Source organism: Physeter macrocephalus, chromosome 17, assembly GCF_002837175.3.
Source record: "Physeter macrocephalus isolate SW-GA chromosome 17, ASM283717v5, whole genome shotgun sequence".
In the NCBI taxonomy this organism is placed as follows: Eukaryota; Metazoa; Chordata; class Mammalia; order Artiodactyla; family Physeteridae; genus Physeter; species Physeter macrocephalus.
The window spans coordinates 31,623,476-31,635,860 of NC_041230.1; the positions used below are offsets into that span (position 1 = coordinate 31,623,476).

General features: G+C 41.6%; 1 pseudogene; it reads right to left on the reverse strand.

The window, feature by feature from the left end:
• Positions 1 to 1,069: 1,069 nt before the first annotated feature.
• The window catches only part of LOC102989856 (AP-3 complex subunit beta-2-like), a 54,557-nt pseudogene continuing 43,241 nt past the window's right edge, over positions 1,070 to 12,385 (reverse strand).

The following is a 12,385-nucleotide window of genomic DNA, read 5'->3' on the forward strand; positions in this document are numbered from 1 at the left end:
ATGGAAAATCCTAGACTAGGGGTTAGAAGACTCTATTCAGACTTTCTGTCTGTAGTCAAAATAGATGTAAAAGTTAAAACAATTACCCAAGTAATTAGGATGATTAGATTTTCTATTCTCCTCACATACTTTTAATGTGCAGATTTGTCTCCTATCAGACTGTAAACTCTTTAAGGTCAGAAATTCCACTTTTCTTTGAGTTTCCATAATTGCCTCCCTTGGACTGTGTCTTAGTAGGTACTCATTTGGTTAACTGTTGTAAACTAGCTACTGTAGAATGTACAGGCTCCAGAGATCTCATTTCTCCTGCTCTTTGGTAGTTTCCTCTGGTACCTCAATTGCAGTTTACCAAGGTTCTTTCTGAAGGGCTGGTACCATGTGGAAGAGCCCAGGGCAGAGAAGAGGACACTGCTAAAACAAGAGGTGTCTAGGGCATACCTTGCAGTCAAGTTTACAGGTTTAAACTCGATTATGCTTTAAAATTATGTCAGACACTTTTGAAATGAAGGCTTCTAGACTCACATCTAGATATCCTGATTCAATGTTCTTGGACTACAGTCCAGAAAGACACTATTTATTTATTTGTTTGTTATTGAGGTATAATTGACATATGACATTATATTAGTTTCAGGTATACAACGGTAATGACTTGATATTTGTATATATTGTAAAATGATCACCACAATAAGTCTAGTTAATATCCATCATATATGTAATATATATAACGTGCTTTATGACATATATTAAGGAGAAGACATTCTATTGAGATTTTGCTACAATAATAGCTACAGAAAAATAGGAGGACTGAAGGAAGAATCTGCTGTTTCCTTCTGCACAGGTCACTAAGGAACCCATGGGGAGGGGAAAGAGAGGGGTGCCTGGTAATGACGAGAGAGAGGGGCAGAGGACCCCCCTGGATGCTATCTGGCATGAGGAATCTGATATGAGAGAGAGAGAGAAAAAGAGAGAGACAAAGAAATAAGGAGAGAGACAGAGAGAGAGGGGCTAACAGCCCAGATTTCATGAGGGAGGGACAGGTGGGGTCCAAAGAGGTCACAGCATTTGGGAGTCATTGCATCAGAGCCTGCACCATGTCCTTCACCAGCACATCACCATCTTCTCGCTGTTGACTGTCAGCTGGGCAGCTCCAGTGAACAGGGCATTCCAGGGTCAGCGGGACCAGTCACCCACTGGTCAGTGTCCTTCCTGCAAACCTGTGCCCACCATAGGCCCCACAAGGGACACAACCCAGGTTGGCAATGGCAGTCACTTTCTGCACCACAACATCATTACTCTGACAGGTGTCTGGCAGCTTGAGCTCCTCTGTGATCTCATTCATGCCTGTCAGGTTTCCCTGTTCCTGAACTCATTGTCACTCATGAACACAGAGCCATCAGTTCCCCAGTGGCTGGATGGAGACATAGAACTCTTGGGTTTTGTTCACAGCTGGAAGCCTGGCCACCTAGGTTGAGTCACAGAAATTAATGTCCACGACAGCAGTGGCAGATTCTGAGTGCTTAGGGCTCGATTTCAGGATGTTAATGCCAGCAGGAAGTTCAGGGGATGTTCACATGCAGGCCCTTGACAGGGGTATCAGAGCTGTTGAAGAAGTAAATGTGCACAGCCACTACGTGGGAGTCCCGGGACAAAGGCTGGCTGCTGAAGATGTGGCCCACAGATAGCCCCTCACCAGCAAAAAGGTGCAGCATCTCCTGCCTCCCAACACCCGATACTGGAATCAGAAGTGAGGGCACGGCGCGGGCAGAGTCTGTGTCAGGCCCTGTAGGTCAGCAGCCAGACTGCTAGACACAACGCTGGGAGGAGAGACAGATTGGATATTGGGAGGTGTGAAGTCCTTTAGATTGAGCAGGGAGATCTCCTTGGCTGCAGGGGCACCTTTGCCACTGTTTTTTTTTTTTTGCGGTACGCGGGCCTCTCACTGCTGTGGCCTCTCCCGTTGCGGAGCACAGACTCCGGACACACAGGCTCAGCGGCCACAGCTCACGGGCCCAGCTGCTCCGCGGCATGTGGGATCCTCCCGGACCGGGGCACGAACCCGTGTCCCCTGCATTGGAAGGCGGACTCTCAACCACTGTGCCACCAGGGAAGCCCTGCCACTGGTGTTTTGTTTGTTTTTTGGTTTTCCTCTAGGAGGCAGGTTCCATCTGCTCTTCCTCAGACTCTGCTGCCTCTCAGACTTTGATGAACTATTGATGGAATCACTGTTGTCATCTGAGAAGGAGCCTGAGCACTTTCTTCCTCTTCATCTTCCTCTTCTCACCTTCCTCCTCACCCTGATCACTCTCGCTGCTCTTCCCCTTCCCCTCGTCCTCATCCTGGTCTTCATTTTTGAACTCACTGCTAGATTCCCTGGAGCTGCTATTGCTGCCGCTCTTACTGTATGATTCACTCTCAGACTGGTGGTCGCTGCCTGTAGACTGTGAGTTCTGAGTCCCCCCCAGATGCTAAGTAGAAAGGTTTCTCCTTCTTCTTCCTCTTCTTCTTCTTCTTCTTCTTCTTCTTCCTCTTCCTCTTCCTCTCCTTCTCCTTCTCCTTCTTCTTCTCCTGATTTGATCATGTGGTCCATTCACATACCTCCAAGTTGTAAAAAGATGGATCTGGGGCTTCCTCTGGCCAGTCTGTGAGTTCCTGGTAGCCTGTGGCCTTGGCATTGAGCAGATGAGACAGTGAGCCCATCTGTAAGTGATCCTGGTCTTTGAAGAATAATTCCAAGACTGGGACTGCTTTGGGTGCCATGAAGTGTGTCTTGGCATGGCAGCTGAGGGCCCCACACTGCTCCGAAGGGACCATAAATTGCTGGGTGAAGTGCACCTGGTTTCTGATATCACAGTTCTTGTTGTACATGGCCAGACTCAGTACATACACGATCAGCAGTTTGGTCTACTTAGAGTTGGTCAGGTAAAGCTTGGCCAACAAGGTTGATGACCTGCAGGTTGAAGATGTCCTCCTCTGCTGTGAAAGGCTTGGCTGTTTTTCTCAGGACATCAGATGCAATCCTAGGGACATGCTCACAGTACTCACTGAAGAGCCAGAGGATGCTGGTTCGCGCCATGGGCACCTGGATGTTTTCTGATCTTTGCCCAGTGTTTGATGATCTCATGTTGTGCTGGGTCTATCTGCAGCAGCTTCTTCATGATGACCACTGACTCTGTGACCACGAGTTCATCACAGTGGGACAGTAGCTGCACCAGGTCATTGCGGCAGATGTCACCCACTCGGCCTATGTTAGTTGCCCAGCGTCCAGTGGCTTGGACCGTGGCTGCCACAAAATCCCTGTCTGTGCTGTGAATGTAGGTCTGGCATTCCCGTAGGAAAGTTACGGATGTTAGTCTCATTTGCCAGGTTGGTCAGTGCTTCTAGCTTCAGGATCTTATCTGGGTGGGGTTGATGGGCCTGATGTAGAAACTCTTCTAGGAGGGCTCAAACATATCTGGGCATAGTGGACATGGTGGCCACATTCTGGAGCACCATGTACTGCACCTCACTGCAGAGAAAGAATGGGTGAGAGGTACTTGGGCCCCTGAGTTGGGGCAAGGGACCGCAAGTAGGGGGAGAAGGGAGGTGGGCCAAATAGGAGGGAGGGAAGGATAAGTGGGAGGAGGGCACCAGTAGGTAGAGGATATCAGTGGGAGGAGGACAGGACTGGAGTCAGTGCGGGGGTAGGTGAACTAGGGTGTGGAGGTTGGAGCGGGTGTGATACACTCAGAGTCCTGGAGAAGTCTTTTTTTTTTTTTTTTTTTGAGAGTACAAAAATATTTTATTTGACAACTTACAGTGTAACAATTTGCATTTAGGAAAAATAGCTCCTCCCTTAAAGGAAGCTTCTTGAATCAAAAGCTGCTGGCAGTTTGGGAATTTCCTGGTGGTCCAGTCATTAGGACTCTGTGCTTTCACTGCCAAGGGCTGGGCTTCGGTCCCTTGTTGGGAACTAAGATCTCACAAGTTGCGCAGCCAAGAAAAAGAAAAAGAAAAAGAAAAAACTTGCTGGTGGTCGACACAGAGAGCAATGGGCAGGGCTGGACTGGAGGAAGCCGAGGGAGCCAGGAGGGCCTCAGGTCCCAGGAATCACATTCAGCGCGGACAAAGGGAAATAAGAGGCTGCCCATCATAAAGCCCAGCCTTTCTCAAGGTGGCAAGAACAAATGGATCCATTCCTACAAGTCTGTGAAACCTCGTGAATAACGTTCTGTGGGTCTCTCCTAGATGATCAAGTGAACCAGAAAAATGGGAAGGACCTGTGCTAATTCCACATTTACACGATTCCCACATGTAGAATTAAAATACCCAGTACACTAGGTTCCCCCAGCAGAACCTACAGACATTTCCTAATGATTTTTATAAATATTTAAATCTTTTTTTCAGTCTCTTTAGACTTAACAAGAATGTTAATAGTTTTCAGAACCGTGGATGAAGCGTTAAAGCTCTGAGTCCAATAAGAGGAGGTCATTTTTTTGAGGTTTAATATGGCTGATAGTCAACATGTTAACTACTGAAGATCTTAGAGTGGAAAAAATTTGATGCGCATATATGATGGACAATACGTGATGGACAGTACGTGGTAGACAGTACGGAAGGGAACGGATGGTATGTGGGAGGAGGGAGAAGGGGCGGAGCCTAAAGTTAACAAGAAGATGGCGGCCGCCGGGTTGGAACTTTTCTGAGGGAGCTCTTGAAGACGGTGCAGCAAGCCCTCAGGCCTCTAGACTGTGTTAAAGAGACGCCTGCCCCTCAGGCTAGGCTTTAAGATGAACAAATGAGCCTCATTCACGTAAAGTCCGGGCACTTCTGGAGCTGCCACCTGTTCGCTGAGCTCTGTGGCGGGTGAGTGGCCTCGGAGCCGTTTAAGTGTTGTTTCTCAGGGTCTCTCGAGGATGGGAGCCCCCTTGGTTTTGAAAACTAGATGTTTTGGGAGCTTGTCTCTCAGGTGCAGGTCTTAAAAGTTGGGGTCCAAACCCTTCTCTCCTTAGGGAGGAGCATGGATTTCGAGTTCCCTCAGGGTGCAGGTTGCGCCACCGCACGTGGGGTTTATGGAGCAATTGTGTCTCAGACTCTGGTGGCCTCTTCGACGGGGGGCCTTGCCTCATTGGCTGGAGGTGTAGGAGTCACTCAGACTCCGTTTTTAGGTGTCGTTCCCCTCCCTCCGGAGGAAGTTGTTCTGTATGTAGCTCCGGATTCAGCGTGTCTGTGGGAGTAGGTGAGTTCTGGGTTTTCTTACGGTGCCGTCCTGAAGTCAGGACGGTGCTGGAGGCTGGGAGTCTGAAATGAGAGTGAGGGGCCTACGCATTTTAAGCAAGCATCAGCTGTTCTTTATGTCTAGGTGGTTCATTGACCACAGACTGAGAAACTGCCCTGAGGAATATCAGTTGTTCCACCTCTCCTGCCCCCTCGTAATCGCTCAGGCACGTAATCCGTCCTCTCTAGAGTAATATCTAGAAGTTGGGGTGTGGTCTTGGCCAGGTAATCTTGCAAAACAACGTAATGGGACCAGCAATGTGATGTTATAGTTCTAGCTCCAAAGAATTTTCTTTGAAGTTATTTTCTTGTCTCCTCACCATGGATACCTGCCCTCCCATCACCGTAATAATCCATGTCCCATTAAGCACATTCAGGCATTACCTAAAGAAGTAGTAGTGATGAATTTTGCTGAATCCCTTTGGGGCGTCGTCTCAACTTATGCTTGGTTTGTGGGCTTTGGCATGTTTTAACGCTCCAACAGTGAGCTCTAGAACGGTCCAGAGGCACAGGGCTTCTCAGCATCTTGGCGCTGACCTGAAAGAAATCACAAGTAGCAAATGAGGAAGAGTTTTAAAACAATATGTTCTAAATACAGCAACAATATGTGTGTATATATTTGTAAATGCATAGGAAAATTTTTTTGAAAAACATACACACTCTGGCTACACCCATGGAAGGGTACTAGAACTGAGGGTTAGTCAAAGTGGACTTTATTATTATCACAGTTTTCTGTCAGTGTTATTTATTTCAAAATTTCTTTCAAGTTGCTTTTGCTTTGTTTTGCAATTGCCACATTTTCAAGTACATCTTGAATGTATATTTTTAAAGTTGGCAGTAATGTTAATACATTTTAAAATATTTTATTTGTCTCTAGCCTAATAATAACAGAAGATTATAACAAGAAATAGCCCTATAACAAAAAACTTTTTTTCTGATAGTAAAGGTGAGAGGATTACAATGAAAGATTCTCTACCCCTTAAGGTGTATATTAGGCAGAATTCTCTCCCATTATGATAGCGTCCCCATTTAAGCCTCTTTCGAGAATATATCTATAGAAATTTCCTGGGAGCATTTTTGGAAGAGAGCTTTTATTTTTCCATGTGTCACCTGTAAGGAGGTGGGGTAATTCTTGTCTGAAGTACAGAATCTCTGAATGACCCAGAATTATGAACAAATGTATGGATAGATGAATGTCTGGGGTATAGGAATAGATTAGTAAATTGTTAGAAAACAAAACACCTCCACAGAGGTAATGTTACTTACACATATATATCATGACATTGTGATACCCATGTGTTTCTTCATCACAGTGGGACACTCTTTCTTAGCTGGAATTTACCTAGCAAGTGACAGTTGACACCAGAAGAGTAGAATATAAACAGGGTGATCACTGTAGCATGGGGTGGGGAGAGAGAGAGAGAGAGAGAAGATGCTGAGTATGGCATTCAGGTTAAAGCAGTAGGTCTAAACCTTGGCTGCACATTATAACTGCCGAGGGAGCTTTTAAAAAGACATAGTGGAGCCCCACTCTCATAGATTCTGATTTAATGGGCTGAGATGGGGCTCAGGCAATATTAGTTTTAAAAGCTCTCCATTTGATTCTTATGTGTAAGCAGGGTTGAAAGTCACTAGAATAGAGAGAAAAAATCTGTAGTGGTGGTGGTGAAGTGTATTGGTAGGGTAGACGTGGGAAGCAATTGATAAACACTTCAAACTTGAATATTTTGATCACTTGTAAGATCAGGCCTAAGTAATGCTAGTAAGGATTCTGGAACATGAAAGAAACCAGTTGTAGGGCACACCAGGGCAGCACAATACTTTGGAACACATTGAAAAGAAGAAGAAAGACCAGATTAGAATAGAGACAATTTATTCATTCCAGGACCTGGACAGGATTATTTCTAAGAATTTTGTATTTAAGTTTAATCAATAACTACTCAAATTTAGATGTCTTACCTAACTCTTCATCCCAGGCTGAATACATACATACATACAGTAATTTCCATGCTCAAGTATTTAGTCCACACAGCCTAACCAATGCTCAGTGATATGCTAGTTTGGTAATCACACCAACAAATAGTTGAGATGGGTGATTCCATCTTCATTATTTATTTATTTATTTGTGGTACGCGGGCCTCTCACTGTTGTGGCCTCTCCCATTGCGGAGCACAGGCTCTGGACGCGCAGGCTTAGCGGCCGTGGCTCACGGGCCTAGCCGCTCCGCGGCATGTGGGATCTTCCCGGACCGGGGCACGAACCCGTATCCCCTGCATCGGCAGGTGGACTCTCAACCACTGCGCCACCAGGGAAGCCCCATCTTCATTCTTGAAAGCACAGTCTTAGGACTATATCATGCAAGTGTTGTCCTTCTACAATTCTTTGTTTAAAGTATGTTTATCATCTGTTCTACCCTGGCCTTCAGGGGTACATCTGTCTTCTCCTTTCCCCCTTCCATTGTTCTGTTGGCTGGGAAGGCTAGATTTGGGGCTTCACTCTCTGGGTATATCAAATTGTTTGCATGCATATCATAATTTTAGTAGAATTCTTGTTGATTCAGGTCTCTGAATGCATGAGAATTTTAGAAATGTATGCTATTAACAAAATAAACAAAGAAAGAATTTGCTAGGCCCCAGAAACTAGCATACTGTTCATAACTTGGATGATTTTCTGTGTTATGAAATAATGGACAAGTACCTTTTAAAAATTTTTATTTTCTAATCTCTTTTATACATCTTCATTGATTCTATGGAGTTTGTTATTTAAACACTCTTCCTTTTATTTGTTTGCTGCTTTATTTTTAACTTTACTCCCTTTTGAAATCATCCTGGAGTCCAGCATGAAGTTTTGTTTTTTTTTTTAAACATCTTTATTGGAGTATAATTGCTTTACAATGTTGTGTTAGTTTCTGCTGTATGACAAAGTGAATCAGCTATATGTATACATATATCCCCATATCCCTTGCCTCTTGTGTCTCCCTCCCACCTTCCCTATCCCACCCCTCTAGGTGGACACAGAACACCGAGCTGATCTCCCTGTGCTATGCAGCTGCTTCCCACCAGCTATCTATTTTACATTCATTTGGTAGTGTGTATATGTCAGTGCTATTCTCTCACTCTCTCACTTTGTCCCAGCTTACCCTTCCCCCTTCCCAGGTCCTCAAGTCCATTCTCTGTGTCTGTGTCTTTATTTCTGTCCTTCCCCTAGGTTCATTAGAACCATTTTTATTTTATTTTTTTAGATTCTATATATATGTGTTAGCATTAGTATTTGTTTTTGTCTTTCTGACTTACTTCACTCTATGACAGTCTCTAGGTTCCATCCACCTCACTACAGTTAACTCAATTTCATTTCTTTTTATGACTGAGTAATATTTCATTGTATATATATGCCACATCTTCTTATCCATTCATCTGTCGATGGACACCTAGGTTGTTTCCGTGTCCTGGCTATTGTAAATAGTGCTGTAATGAACATTGTGGTAAACAGCATGAAGTTTTTGGATTAGCTGTTTTTTGGGTGTTGTTAAATTGTAATGTTAACATTTTGATAACATATTCACTAGATAATAACCAAATACATCAAATAATATTTTTGGCTTAGAAGGCTTATATTTTCAGGAGCAAGGTGAGGTTTATCAGAAGGTCAATGATGATTTCATCTGGAAAAATTCAATATATTTTTTCTAGGATTTTATTGACTGTTGTGACTAAGTTAACTGTCTTGTTCATTCAATCTGTTAAAAAACACTTTAAAGTACTGAGAATTAGATATGCATTTTTGTTGTTGTTGAGGGAGGAGAGATTAAATGATTTTACAGTCAAAAAACAAACTAAAGAAATATAAATGTTCTTTTTATCTATCATATAATTACAAAGTTGTGTTGTGACAGGCACCAATAATAAATTTTAAACTCGAAAATGCTCAGCTTCTTGGTTCAGAAAACAATATGTCTTTATCCTCTGCAATTTCATCTGAAAATATATCTAGGGAGAAAACCAGGTAATTTCTTTTCCTAAGGGAATGAAGATTACTGCACATCCTTCCTAAGAATCTCATTGACTTTTCTTATTATCTGAAGACAATTTTCAAAGTTGTTTCTAATAGCTGTCTGTAAATAAATCCCAGAAATTGTATTTATTAAAACCTCTATCAAAAGTCATTCTTAATTATTTTAGTAATACTATTATTTATTAAGTATTAGTCTTAACATCTAGAGTACACCTTAGCAATTTTTGTAGTTTTATTTTAAGAAAGATAACCTATATTTAATTCAGGCAATAAAACATCATTGGAGGTGAGACAGTGGTGGTCAGCATATGAAGCTTGACTCTAAGGAGTTTGCATTTTGAACCTAGAACAGATACTGGCACATATTTGACACTCTATAAATAGGATGTAAAGAAGGAAGGAGAAAGAGTTCTTCTACTGTCACTTTCTATCTTGGGTATATTTTTTTCTTTTTTCCAAAACATGCATATCTGAGGCTTATTACAGGTACCTGTATGATAAGGCTCTATTGTCCAAAGTTTTTGTTATATTTTAGTAGAAATGCCATTTTTTGCAGATATTTTGTGGTATCAGATATAAAGAAAAAGAGCGGAGGACAGGCTCCGGACGCGCAGGCTCAGCGGCCATGGCTCACGGGCCCAGCCGCTCCGCGGCATGTGGGATCCTCCCAGACCGGGGCGCGAACCCGGTTTCCCTGCATCGGCAGGTGGACGCGCAACCGCTGCGCCACCAGGGAAGCCCAAAAGAGATTTTAAGAAGGCTTTTCTGTCTTATTTCCATAGCTAGTCCTGAGAGAGTAGGAATTTTATTTTATTTTTGAGAGGTAACAATAAATATGATTTCTGTCAATTGTGAGTTAGAAAGAAATCACATGTGGTGGTTTCACACATAAGCAGTTATTTCTGGATTTAAAATAAAAACAGATCAACTTCAGTAGTACTGTTGAGCACATAGCTGTATTTTAAAAGTTCGGAGAATCAATTGAGTGTCCATTTATCAAAATCGTATGCTTTTTTTCCTTGGATTTAAAAGCTGGACTAGGCATATCATGAAAGCAGACATTTTGATGAAGATTACAAAAAGATTTAGACAAGAAATGTTTAAGCAAATGAAAAATCAAATTGTGTTTCTGAATCAATAAGAGCAATAACAAGAAAAATTTCAAATACAGATAAATGAGGTTTTATTTCATGCCTTCAATCAAGTACGCTGTCTGTACAGTGTAAGGAGCCTTTCATTTTTTTTGAACTGGTTTACCAATTTATAATAGAAAGTGGAATTTAGACTGGGTCTACAGAACACTGTCTATGATTGATGAAAACGGTTCCTGAAATTTAGAGCTTTCTCCTCTTCCTTAACTTTTTATTTTGTGTCTATTTATTGTATCAGTATGGACTCAGAGTCCTAATTTATTAAATAGATTATAATCTAAATAATTATGATTTATTTTGATGCTAAAATTTTCCCAGAACGGGAGCCCTGTCAGTTTGCTCCTGTGTCCTTTTGACAAGTCTCCATCATTTCCTGTATGTCTTCAACTTAAGTATTATTATATGACTTCATGTATAGCATAAGACCTTGCTGTGGTATACTTCTCTTGCCTCTTTACTGGCCTTTGTAATATTGTTGTTATACATTTAGCTTCTAAATATATTATAAACCTCCCAATACATTGTTACTATTTTTTTACTACACATAGTCAGTTAATTTTATAGAGATTAAAAAGAAGAGAAAGTATGTTATAATTACATATTTATAATGTCTGGTGTCCTTAATTGCTTTATGTAGCTACCTGTTTCCATCTGGTATTATTTTCCTTCTGCATGAAGGACCTTTTAGCATTTACTGCAGCACAGGTCTGCTGATGATGAATTCTTTTAGCCTTAGATGTCTAAGAAAGTCTTTATTTCATCTTCATTTTTGAAGGCTTATTTTACTATGTTGTCAATTCTAGGTTGATAGTATTTTCTTTTAGTAGAGTAGTTGCTCCACTTTCCTCTGACTTGCATTGCTTCTGATGAGAAATCTATCATTCTTATCTTCATTCTTTTATTCAAAACATATCACTTTTCTCCAGCTGCTTTTAAGATTTTCTCGTTATCACTGTTTTTAATCAGTTTAAGATGTGCTTTTGTGTTGTTTTCTGTACTTGGGATTTGTTGAGCTTCTTGGATCTGTGGAATTGTAGTTTTCATCAAACCTGGAACAGTTACAGCCATTATTTCCTCAAGTCTTTTTTTTTCTACCTCCTGCCCTGAGTTGCTTTCCTTTGACTCCAGTTACACATGTGGTAGCACACTCGAAGTTGTCCCCCAGCTTACTGATGGTACATTCACTTTTTTCACAGTCTTCATACTCCCTGTGTTTCATTTTGGGTAGATTCCGTTGCTGTGTATTCAAGTTCACCAATCTTTTCTTCTGAAGCACCCCATTTTCAATCCAAACAAGTGTGTTTCATGTCTGACATTGTAGTTTTCACATTTAGAAGTTCAGTTTATTTTTCATATCATTCATGTCTCTACTTATGTTTAATATTTCCCCTTTCATCTTGGCATATAGAAATATAATAGTAACAGTTTTAATGTCCTTATTTAATAATTCTATTATCTGGGTCATTTCTCAGTCTGTTTCTATTGATTGTTTTTTCTCCTCCTGGGTCATACTTTCCTGATTCTTTGCTTACCTCATAGTTTTTGATGGAATGCCAGGCATCGTGATTTTAACTTTGTTGTTGCTGAATATTTTTGTATGTCTATAAATATTCTTGAGCTTCGTTCTGGAGCACAGTTACTTTACTGAGAAAAGGAGAAATCCTTTTAGATTGCTTCTAAACTATGTTAAGTAGCATTAGATTAGACTAATGTACATCTAATTTTGCCCCACTACTGAGATACTGCTGAGTTTTCTAAGTACTCTATTGGATTTGCTGTGAATTAAGAGTTTTTGTTCCTTTCTGATTGCATGATACTTTCCCTGCCCTCAAGTTGTTTCCCTTAAATGTGTGTTTGTCAGTCTGAGATGAAGATTTGAGGAAATGCTCTGCTGAACTTTATTGTTTTATTTCTGTGCATATCCTGTCTCTCCAGTATTTTGACCTGTAAACCTTTCACATCTTGGCCTG